We start from the raw sequence: 12,062 nt of genomic DNA, 5'->3' as shown, positions 1-12,062 counted from the left end.
CGCTTTCTTTTACTCAAACGCAACACTTTAATTTTTGCCCCCATTTTTCATTAGCGGATCTCAAAGATCTAAGATTTTTCTAGGAAGAGAAATCCATCCACCTCACAGGTGTGGCATATCAAGATGGTGATTAGACAGCATGATTATTGCACAGGTGTGCTTTAGGCTGGCCAAAATAAAAGGCCACTCTAAAATGTACACGTTTACTGTGTTAGTGGGATCCAGGTGACATCTCCTTCGCATAGAGTTGATCAGGTTGTTGATTGATCTTCAATGGCTGTTCAAAGATGCTAGATATTGGTCTGCGGTTTTGAGGCCGGTTGGATGTACTGCCAAATTCTCTGAAATGCCTTTGGAGACAGCTTATTGTAGAGAAATGCACACTCAATTAACGGGCAACAGCTCTGGTGGACATTCCTGCAGTCAGCATGCCAATTACACGCTCCCTAAAAACTGTGGCATTATGTTGTGTGATAAAACTGCACATTTTAGAGTGGCCTTTTCTTGTGTTCAGCCTAAGGCACACCTGTGCAATAATCATGCTGTACAATCATCACTTGATATGCCACACCTGTGAGGTGGATAGATTATCTTGGCAAAGGAGAAGTGCTCACTAACACAGATTTAGACAGATTTGTGAACAACGTTTGAAAGAAATTAGCCTTTTGTGTACATAGAGAAAGTCTAGTAGTTCTTTGAGTTCAGCTCATAAAAAATGGGTGCAAAAACAAAAGTGTTGCGTTTATAACTTTTATTTGCAAATTGAATAAAGTAAAATGTTTTTGTGCAGAATGGTTGAGTTGCTGTCAAAATAATAAATGAAAATGCCTTCAGGTTATCAATAAGAATATGGAAAAATATAGGTGTGTACTGTAAAATCTTTTCAGTTCTTTTGGGCAGTGTTTTTCAGATTCAGAATCCACTCATTAGGCACTGCAGAATTGCTTGTTTACTTTGTGAATCATGAAGTTTTGAGCTCATGTGAACTCTTGTTAATCCTTTTAATTTTATATTCTCAGAGATCAACAGTGATGCCGGCAATATTAGCATATCATGAATTGAAAGTCATGTTTTAATAAAACCTGTGTGTGTGTGTGTGTGTGTGCGTGTGAGAGAGAGAGAGAGAGTGCGTGCATGCATGTGTACTCATAAGTGTGTGTGTATTTTTGTGTGTTTACGGTAGTGAGTCTGCTTTTTTGTGTGTGGTGCACATTAGTAACTCCAGCGTGAGTTTTTAAAGTAACCTCCTTCGTGCTCATAATGCTGCTCACACAGAGACGGGCTACAGTGCTGCACTCTAAATTCTCTCTCATCTCATTGATTCAGTTACCTTTCCCATTTTTTGTCTACCTGTTTACGGCTTAAATTGAAGCAGGTTTGGATGTGCACCATTACTGTATCTTTTCATGAAGTTATACACAAAGATACATAGAGATTTAGCGAAACTCACACAAAATATGTCCAGTAGAATGTTTTTATTAGTTTTAAGACTCTGTCCACATGTGTGTGTGCTTTTCAGATATAAATTCATGCTGATCCAAACTCACACCATTTCAAAACCAGACGGGATAAGAAGAATTTTGCTGCAACTGGATTTGTGTGTCTGGAGAGATGATGGACTGGTAGCCGACGGGCTCAGAAGAGAAAAAGGACTAGAACAGCTTAAACCTACCAAGGTGTGTGATTTATTCATGTTATGTGTGTGGGTGTGTGTATGTGTGTATGTTTGCCAAGGTTCCGCTGATATGGGATTTTTGAAGGCTGATTCTTGATATTTTTGCACTGAAGATTCCTAAAGCTGGATTTTTTTGTGCATTGCAGTTGTGGATTTTTATGCAAAAAATGACAAGCTTTCCATCACCCCCATTTCCTTTTCTTAGGTTGATATAGCCTCTAAAATTGCAATTAGATAAATAACATCATGTTGCACTAAACCTTTACCTGAAACCCCAATAAACATGTAATTCTTCTAGGGTTTGGCAGCTCCTATTGAATCCTGGGAGAGACTGGGATAAATTAAGCTTTTAAATGACCAAAACATCACTAGATTATCAAATGACGAAATGAAATCTGCAAAGAACATAAAGTATAGACCTGTGGATCAGTGATGTCCACACGGAATGACACAGACTGACACTTAGCAGGATGATATGTTGTGTGTGTGTGTGTGTGTGTGTGTGTGTGTGTGTGTGCGTGTGCGTGTGCCTGTCCATCTATTTAAGGGAAATGATGAGTCACCCAGTAATCTTCAAATGGAAGCAGTGTTACATTTTGATACATCCATCATGTCAGTCTCCAGCGAGCACATGCAGGTCATTGGAGTGTTCGCAGTACAGCGCTAACTCGTTAGCAGTTCTACCAGCCTCTCACTTTGCTTGTCACTAATCCGGAGTTGGCTGTAATTCCTAATTTCATAGTCTGTGGACAGCAAGGGCAACAATCTATGTTAAAGTTACCATGGCTAATGTCATTACAGGCTGTCAAACACACTTTACTTTAGTTATTAAGCTGACGGCTTACAACTAGTGAGCAGGTGAAGCTTCATCAACTTTCTCAAAGGCACTCTCTGTGTTCTAGTTGCATTGTATATGCTAAGTCAGATAGTGTTTTCTTTGCGCAAATAATGTACATTTCAAGTGCGGACTAAATGGTTGGATCAAATATGCACACTAATGCAACCATGCAATCTAAAATTTCTCTATTTTGAGTGTGGTGCTGATGGACAGCATGTCCGCATAATTTAATCTACAAAGGAAACAGAAGAACTACTGCTGGAAATGGTGGATGGCGGTGTGATGGTACTGCCAAAATATCTAAATTTATCAAAAAGAGTGTATGTTTTTTTTGTACATAATATGGAATGAGGACACAACTGACATGACTGACTGACTAAATGTGTCTTGACTTACTGTGATACTTTTAAAAACTGCCCTGCCTTATAGAGTAGGCACTTGTATTGTTGTATCCAGTAAGATTCTCCTCCTCAATAATGTATTGTGATCATATTTAGTTACTTTAATTTATCAGCAGGATACATGCACAGATGAAACATTCAACATGAATAGCTTTAATATATTTATTCAATTTTGCTTGTAAGTACAATAGTATTTCCTGAAAAATCTATTAAACATTGAAAACATTTGCCACTGTTTGTACAACCTTTTGACTATCTTGCTCTTGCTCTGGTGTACCTAAAAAGATGTGACAGAAAGTCGTGTTTTGATTAGTTTGGACTTCACCTGAGAACAGGAAATAATCAGAGGTCTGTGCACTGGCTGAATTAACACAACTTTTATGCCTTTCTGTCAGAACAACTGCAATCAAATTCACTGTGTTCCCTCGGAAGGAGTCACTGCACATGGCTTGGCACTTGGAATGACATTTCGAGCATGTTTATAGGCTAAAAAACAAGTTTAAAACGTGCCCTGTTTGAGCCTGTTGGGTGCAAAATCTAGCAGGAGGATAACTCACTGCTTGTTTTCATTTTTCTCTCTACTGACAGCACTTCAAATTTACAAACAGAGCTACAGTACATTTTGAAATTGACCAGAATTCTCTTTTAAGGACCGTAGCATGTACAGCGAAATATGTGCATCTTTTTAATATGTAATGTCGGTGCACTTAACTACTGAACTATGGACAGGATGCCCCTGGCCTTGGCCCTAGTGCTCCAAGCAAAACAATCCAAAAAAGCATTTTATTTTTCTAGTCATCCCAAATTTTTCTACAACCTATACGTCAGTCATCTTAATGATGTCTCATAGTGTTCACCACTTTGTTAAATGCATCAATGTCACATATGTGGGCAGATGTGTCTCCACACACTATTTTCTGCAAAGATCTGGATGGTAAATCCTATCAGTGCATTATTTATGTGGTGTTGCAGATGTAACCAGCCTGGGGAACATTACGTTTGACCCTAAGCTTTGAGGTTATTGTTGCAGGACATGTATTCATTTGTGGGTTTGTATATGAGGAACAGAGACAGAAATTTTTAGAAGTGCCCATGATGGGAAAGCTTATTGTTTGACTGGATGATCATTCAACTTTATTGTTGCGATTGAGTTATATATTCATGTCACAGGTCCAGTTCCAGCATTAACCTGTTTCATCATTTGATTTCGCTTCATTTGCCAGTCATTTAGCCTACTTATTCATGTATACAGGCAAATGAGCCATATCACACGAATCTGTTAATTGTTAGTATCTCCTCCTGTTACCAATCCTGGGTATAGGCAAATGTAAATCAAACTCCTTAGGGGTTTCAAAATAAATTTTCAATGTTGCTTGCGGTGCCAAACTCGGGCTGACAGGATTCTGTTTATTCCCCATGGAAGGTCCCCATTGCTACAGGACTTGGAATAAGCATGGACGGGATGTGGATCGGAATGGATAATAACAATGTTTAAATGCTAATAAAAATGAGGTTAGATTTGAAGAAATTGAATGTATTATACAGCAGCGTTGTGATCTGAAACTGTAATCTGCTTCTCATGTTCCTGTGGCTGCCAGGTTCCCACTTGAGGGAGCAGAAAACAAGATCAAGGCAGTTACAACTTTGCAAAGTACAGATTATATAAGAAGTATTTGATGCACCACACTTTTACATACATAAGAGGACCGTGCTTGCAGCTTTACACAGTTTCTTTCCCGTTGTCCCCAGCTGGAGATTTATCATAATGAGATTATTGTCACCTGTCACTTTCGTGGAGGAAAGTAATTGCCATAGCCATGAACTTTGAAATGCTAATGTTTCTTGTTCAGAAGATAGCTGTAGTGTGACCTCAACAGAGACTCTTTCAACTATAAATTCACTCTGGCCCATTCCTTTTTTGCTACTGCCTAGTTGTCTTTTTTTAATGTGGACCATTTAAAGTTGGGGTAGGGAGTTTTCTTGTAAAAGCAAAACAAACGCCAGAATTTGAGAATATAGCCCTGCTCCTGCTGCATCCCCTCTCTGTCCTGTTTGCCTACACACTTCTGGCTTCAAAAATATGGTACTAAACACATCTTCATTGTCAGATCTTTATCAAAAGAATAGGTTTTCTAAGTGCAAGCAAAAAATTCAGCTTTTACAATTTTATATAACAATGGCCACATTATAATAAGTTCATCAACATAAAGTGAAGCATACGCTCAACAAGCACTAGACTTTTTTTTAAACAACAGTAACCTACAGTATGACATGCCTGTTCTTAATATAAATGGTAGATTTTTTCATTTGAAATTGCATTGCAAAACAACTAAAAGAATAAGGCTGTATTGCTTATCTAAAAGAAAAGTGCCACTGTGTTATTAAAATAAATAAATTACCAAAACACATCAGTTGCAACATAACCCACATACAAACACAAACATGTCCAATGCTTTGGGTATGGATTGAATTGCACTGTCTGTGTCTGCATGGAGATGCTGTTTACCCGCTGTGGAACAAAGGAGGTGCCTTTCCTGTCCGACTGTCTTCTCCTTGCGGTAATTCTATGATAATTACTTTGTTGTTTTCTTTGCAAACTTGTGCGCCTGTAAAACCATATGACGCGACATACTGTGATATCCAGTAAGTTAGCTTACTTTCACATATGTCATTATTGGCAAAGCAATGTTACTAATAGATTATCCTCCTGCAGGATTTTCTTTCATTGAATCAGGCATTTACTTTCTAAAGGGACATTTGCATTTGTAGAACAGCCAATAGGAATGTCCCCTCTCTGAATTGACCTGTGATTGGCCAAAGTTTCATGTCGCAGGCTACATTTTCTAAAGCCTGAAAACAAAGAGAATTGCCGAAGTCTAGTTTTCTTTCAATCCACTCGAATTACAATATGCTGAATTACCCAATGATGCACAAAGCAACTGCCTACACTAGCTTCAATACTGGTATTTTACTTATTTATTGAGTATATTTGACTTGATTTAAGTCCATCCCAAATGCTCTAAAATTCTAATTCAGCGCTATTAAAACTTTTTACTGCATGTATTCCCTTATTGTTCTTGGCACTTTCCATTGCCAACAATCTAAGTTTTGTAAATAATTTGAGTGTTAAGCCTGGCACTTTACTCTATGTTTTAGTCATGGTCGCATTTATGTAGTGACTAAAGCTCGGGAAAGCAGGATATAAGTATATGTCTGTTAGTAGCAATAAAAGGTCTGACAGAGCAAACATTACTGGAAGAAATAGGGCAACCACATTTGATTGCTGACATGACTCCCTTTATTGATTTTCTGTGAGGTTAGAGTCCATGTTAGCGTGTCTTTGTAGCTCTTTTTTGATGGTTTAGCCTTCCTCTCATGTCTCCTCTCTTTATATTTGTGAAACCAGAGGTTTTGGCAATTGTCAATTCGCTCAGGTAACTTAGCAAGATCCATCTGTGAATGTGAAATCCATGTTATACTCAGGGTGAAGTGTATTATCAGTCAGTCAGCAGGGAAGTGCAACAGAGCTGAAAATAAGTCAAGTTCTTTGACTCAGTGGAGCGGTTTGTATTGATGACAACACAAAGAGGAGCTGCTGACACTTTATTAGTATGTGACAGAGTGATTTGATTTTCTTGTGAATGAATTGAAAATGTTCCATCTTTGCAGCATAATGAACAGTGAAAAACTCATCCTCCACCGACAAAAAGCAGTAAATTGGATTTCTCAATACCTAAAAAATGGTTCTTAACTCACCATGAGGTTTGAATTATCACCTGGACAGTTGTCTGCCACAGAGCTGTGCCCAGGTAGGACAACGGATGGACTCCCTTTATGTGGCGACCATTAGCGATCAAAGACCTGGATGGGACCCAGTAGTGGATAACCTGACGCGTCAGATAGTTTGTTAACTATAATAACTAATACTCACTGCGAAAACTGCCTATGAATGTGTAAAAATTGGCTCAGCCGGTCTGCATGCTATAAATCAGTGAATCAGACCCAGGGACAGGCTTATGTAGGTCATATAGAAGCATCTGTATTAAATTCAGACTATCAGTTAAAACTCCTTGTAGTTGCTTCAAAGGAAAAATGATAGAGGACTCAATGAATGGTTTGATGAGCTGAAAATGGGAAAGATTTTGGAGCAAAATGTTAGACAACCTTTTAATCACCATGATCAAAACACCAAATGAGCAGTATATTTGGAAAGAATGGTATCCATCCCTCCAGTAGAATTAAGATACTTAAAACTATGACAAAGATCACTGACGCTGTTTTGGGTTCTTTCTTTAGAGACCTGACTTAAAATACCCAGTTTAAATGCATAAACATGTTTGAGTTTCTAAAATTATATAAAATATAGTATGAACAATACATTTTAAAAGCACATTACACCATTAAGCAAAGGTCTAGCTCTTGGATCGGTTTTGAAGATAAGTAATCATTCAATGGATAAAACCTTGGCTATAAGTACAAAACAGGGAAATAAAGATTACTTTTTACACTTTAAGATAATTTAAACAATGAGCTTGACCTCAAGCTCTTTGACTGAATTTAAGAGAAATCTACAGGTGTAACTTAAACAGCTAAACATGTATTTTAGATGTTATTTCCACTACTCTAAAAGACAAAATGGAAGCAAAATAGCCCAAAATCTTTAAATTGAACAGTGCATGAAAAAATCTATATTTTTGCATGTAGTGTCCCTCCAAAAAGTCATAAAGTGGTCATAAAATGTTATTTTTGTAGGTGGAGTATTATAAAATTGTTATGATACAAGGGTTCATCAATCAACAGTGACATCTAAAGGTCTATATCTTTGAAATTAAATGTATGGATTTATTATATAGGCAGTGGTTATGCATTGAAAGGAAATATGCTCTTTATTCTGTCTCAAGAGAATCCTGTTGGCTTTGACTCAAATCTGGCAAAAAATCACATAAGTTGCAGTCATGCAGTTTAAGTTGTCTCATGTCAGGTTGACGCCGACATGAGGCACATTACTTCACTTTCATTTGTCTTGCCTCTGCTGGAGAAAACCTTTCAGCACCTAGGACAGCGCCAAGAAATCAGCACCACAGATACAGCACAGAGAACTTCAACCTCCTTAGCATGATTTCCATGAGAATTTAATGACTTTGCATCTCTGATTGGCCAAGTCTTCCCATGAACCTTCATTAGCTACCCACAGCGCTGTTAGAGCTCCAGGGTGACTGTGTTATCTTCACAGAAGCCTCAACTCCCATGACAAACTGCAGTCTTGAGGCACATCACACTTACTGTATTTACCGATTGCAATCAGCGGGAGGGAGATAGATTGGCTGGTAAAATAAGATGCTTCATAACATTTCAGTTTCAATCTCAAGATCTGCAATTGAGCTGCCATGGTCCCACTGCTGGGGGAAAAACAGGCGTCACACAGGCTATTACATAATTAGTAGGCACTAGTAGAAGTTAATGGCATAGTGCTGGGGTATTCTAATCAGAGGCAGAGATCGAAAAAAACAGCATGACCAGAAGATGACAGGAGGGGAGAGGTCTAATGACAGTTGTAAAAAGGAAAAGGAGGTTGGGGTTCATGAAGGTGCCTTGAATCTTGATGCCTGGCCCACAAAGAAGAAGATGAAGATATAAGATGGGTGGTAGGGAGGAGGGGGCTTTAGATACACATACTGCATCATTTAAATACTGCGGCTGATGTCATTTCCTAAGCACCATAAGTGGTCATCAATGGCTCTTAAAGCTGTGAAGAATGGCTAAATGGAAACAGGCGCACAGCTACCCAGGGGAGATGTAGCTCCACTGATCTGTTGAAACCTTAATTACTCGGACCTCACACACCACTCTCTCTCTCTCTCTCTCTCTCTCTCTCTCTCTCTCTCTCTCTCTCTCTCTCTCTCTCTCTCTGACTCTTGCTCTCACTCTTACACACGCACACACACCTGCAAACAGTGTAGCTCCCATTGAGCGCCACGGCGTCGTCTATTCCCCGCTCACCTATACACAGTCGCACCTCTGCTGCCGTGGCCCCCACGTGGCCCCTCCCTTACGGACTGGACCGAAAAATAGGTTAAATCTGTCACTTGGAGTAGCCGAGATTAATGCACCAGGAGCGTTCGGAGATCCCTTCCCATCCGTCCGCTGTTTTACCGATCTGCCCTCAAAGCTTTCACAGGGAGTAGATTGCATTTTAAATCCTGATTTATTATTTTATTGGCGACCGGCAACAGCAGCAGCACCACCTCCGGTTGTTAGACCCAGACCCGTGGGCGGCTGGGTGGCGTCCGTCTGGGCGAGCTGATAGGACGAAGATTTGGCACTCCTACCAGCTTTATCCCCAAATCTCAAGATATGGCGATGAGAAGTGAGATGTAGAAAAACGGATGGGAGGCCATTCATGTGGGTCTTGGCTTCAGCTAAAACGGACCAAATCTTGCAACACCACCACGACCATCATCCTCATCCTCCCCCTCATCATCTAACCAGTTGATATATTTTTTTAAACAAGTATCTAAAAAGTGTGCAGCACATGACACGTTGGTGAATCCCCGAGGCAGGTCCCACACAGACTGAATGAGTCCATCTTTGGCTGTCGGACGGACTCCTCAAGAGCACAGGGCAGATGCAAACAGACTAAACACATCTTGGCAATTCAAAAGACCCTCAGCATCTCCGCCAACGGTGTTCTAACCTAGCGGGGTGAATCTCACACCGGGGGACCAGTCTTTTCACAGGCAGGTAGGCTACACCCCGACGGCTAATTACTGTACCACCTCTGGGTTGGTGTGTTAAAGGTGATTTAGGGGATTACCGCGACCGACCGCCCATGCGGTGCTTCCTCTGATGGCCGCAGAAACGCGCAGGCGACTGCACCTGTTGTAATCAGTGTAAATGTGCGGAGCGTGCTTGTGCGCGAGCGTGTGTAAATAGACCTCTATGTATATGTTGACAGTCTGTGTGAGCTGTGCTGTTTTAATGGCTGACAGTGACATTATGTAGGCTATGTGGGTCTGCCTTCCGACTATTTCAACTGCTCCTGTCTTTCCAGCTGTTTGCGTGCGTCGCGCGCGTCAATGCGCGCCGTGTGGGTTTGATGGGTGTGATTAGGTGATTATAGATCCATCATACACGCGTTATAAGTGTGATTACGGTATAATTGTCTAAACATGCAGTAGGACGTGAATCACTCCATCACTACACATCATGCTTTGTGGCTTATCAACTGCTCTCCTGATAAATGGGGACTGGCTGCAGTCTGAAGCCCAATGTGTATTCTCATTGCCAGATGCTCTAAAACTCCCCAGTCATAAAGGCAAATGGCCAAATATGTCACATTCCTAACATTCATCATCTGATATCCCCGGTGGGACGTGCGTGATAATGTTCCGTGTGAGTGCGGGCATCTGAGAGGGTAGCGCGCATAAGTGTTTTTATTTTTAAAGTTTTTTTTTTAAATTCTGAGACACCCGATTCTCATTTTATAAGGGTGACATGCGGATTTGAGCATCAGGCAGTTTGAGTCCAGCTGCGCTCCCTTTGCTGCATGCGCACATTGTGGCAGACCATCGCGGGTGTCCAACTCTGTTCTGGTCGGTGGGACTATTTTACGGTAACATCCTCCAAGCCTCGGTTCACACCACTGGACAGAAGATCAAGGGCGCACACGTCCACATCTCCTCTGCCGAGGCTTGAAATGAAGCACCAGAGACATTCACTTGGCGCAGCAGCTGGTGGGGGTGTCAGACAGAACGTGTTTCATGACCCGGCTTGACCTCCGTGAGAGGCGGCTGTAGGCGACAAGATGGCCAGCCCATCCAGCGCCTCTGTTGAGGAAATGTTTTTAGAGTACTGCCTGATGGGTAAAGGAGAGACAGCAGATATCAGGCTGTCTGTCTTTGCCCAAGGTGACTTTAGGAGGACAGTGACAATGTGACGTTGAACACAGCTAGTTTTTTTATTTCCATTAATTGTTTGCCTTATTGATTTAGCTGCAAACCTAATAAGAAGCCATTTTATTGTGGGTCGCCTGTTGCATGTCCTTCTTTGAAGTGTAAGTTGTATCGGCTGTCTCTTTTTTTGCTTTGTGGTCTGTTTGACAAATCACAGAGTTGCAGTTTATGCTTCAATGGATCAACTGTGGTCTCTCATTATTTTTGTCAAGCCCAGGCTAGTCTTATCTCCAGATTGGAGAAGACATGGAGAGCTAACTGCAGTTTTAGTGGCTTGAAGTGAAAATTAATTTGCGGATTTATCTTGAAGTCTTCCTGGTCGGCTAACACATTTCATACACATTACAGTCCTTAGATGAAGTTAAATCACACTGTTTGGATGGTTTGTCTGTGGTTGCCACATAAGTAACAACCTGTTTCCTTTGATCTAATGAATAAGGCTGTCATGTTGTCTTGTCTTGGATGCCTGCTTGTGATAGAAGCGCAGTGTTCCCTGTTGGGGAAAAATACTGCTGGGACCTCTCAAATCTTTTCTGCCTTGCTGCTAATGCATTCCTCTCCGTTGGGAGAGAGGGGGGTGAGGAAAAAACATGAGTTTCCATTCTCCCTATTCCCAGCTTTTGATCTTAGTTTGCTCCTTTTCACTTCATTTGAGCCTCTTCCCTCCAGTCTGAGCTCAGATCTGCTCTGATCACTACTCTGCAGACTTGAAACTCGGCTCCCTAGAGTGCGGGTGACCCCACAGTTCAAACACTGTTAGCCAGACTGCTTTCATTTGCTCCTTTCATCCTTTTTGCACCCCATCATCCCTCTATCTTTCTCACCTGTCAGTCTGTTTTTCTGAAAGCCCCTCTTACTGCTCTCAGCCAGGCGATGAGGCTCATCAGATGGAGGTTTTCTGCTTAAGCTGGTTCTTGTCAGCTCTTTGTGACAACAGTGTGTGTTCACATGTAGAAAAACCTCAATCCCAAAATATATGGGGAAAAACAGGTAGTGAGTGAGAGAAGCGGTAAAAAAAGAGAGAGGTGACTGGGTTTAATGTATGTGTGTGCGTCTCTGCTGGTTTTTGCCACGAGTGAGTGGACGTTTCTGTCAGTGGAACAACTCTGACAGCAGATGGACTGTTAAACTACATTCTCATACTCATTTCATATCATATGTCTAATTAATTTTTCCACTGTTTAAATAAATGTTGG

At 40.9% G+C, this 12,062-nt stretch overlaps 1 protein-coding gene and 1 long non-coding RNA gene across 3 annotated transcripts in view; one reads left to right on the top strand and one right to left on the bottom strand.

Moving 5' to 3' along the window:
- Nucleotides 1-392: 392 nt before the first annotated feature.
- LOC117955752 overlaps nucleotides 393-12,062 on the bottom strand; it is a 14,946-nt gene continuing 3,276 nt past the window's right edge. Inside the window, exons 2-3 of the long non-coding RNA XR_004659124.1 lie at nucleotides 7,377-7,381; nucleotides 393-453 (exon numbers count right to left, since the gene is read on the bottom strand). This is a non-coding gene — a long non-coding RNA (uncharacterized LOC117955752). The remainder of the gene's footprint in view (nucleotides 454-7,376; nucleotides 7,382-12,062) is intronic.
- The window catches only part of caln2 (calneuron 2), a 25,332-nt gene continuing 22,113 nt past the window's right edge, over nucleotides 8,844-12,062 (top strand). For both annotated transcript variants that reach the window (XR_004659121.1, XM_034890443.1), the window contains exon 1: nucleotides 8,844-9,655. The gene's annotated coding sequence lies outside the window, so the exon portion shown is untranslated. The remainder of the gene's footprint in view (nucleotides 9,656-12,062) is intronic.

This window comes from Etheostoma cragini, chromosome 13 (assembly GCF_013103735.1).
Source record: "Etheostoma cragini isolate CJK2018 chromosome 13, CSU_Ecrag_1.0, whole genome shotgun sequence".
Taxonomy (NCBI): domain Eukaryota; kingdom Metazoa; phylum Chordata; class Actinopteri; order Perciformes; family Percidae; genus Etheostoma; species Etheostoma cragini.
The sequence above is the reverse complement of the archived record's forward strand: the minus strand, read 5'-3'. Positions and strand labels throughout refer to the sequence as shown.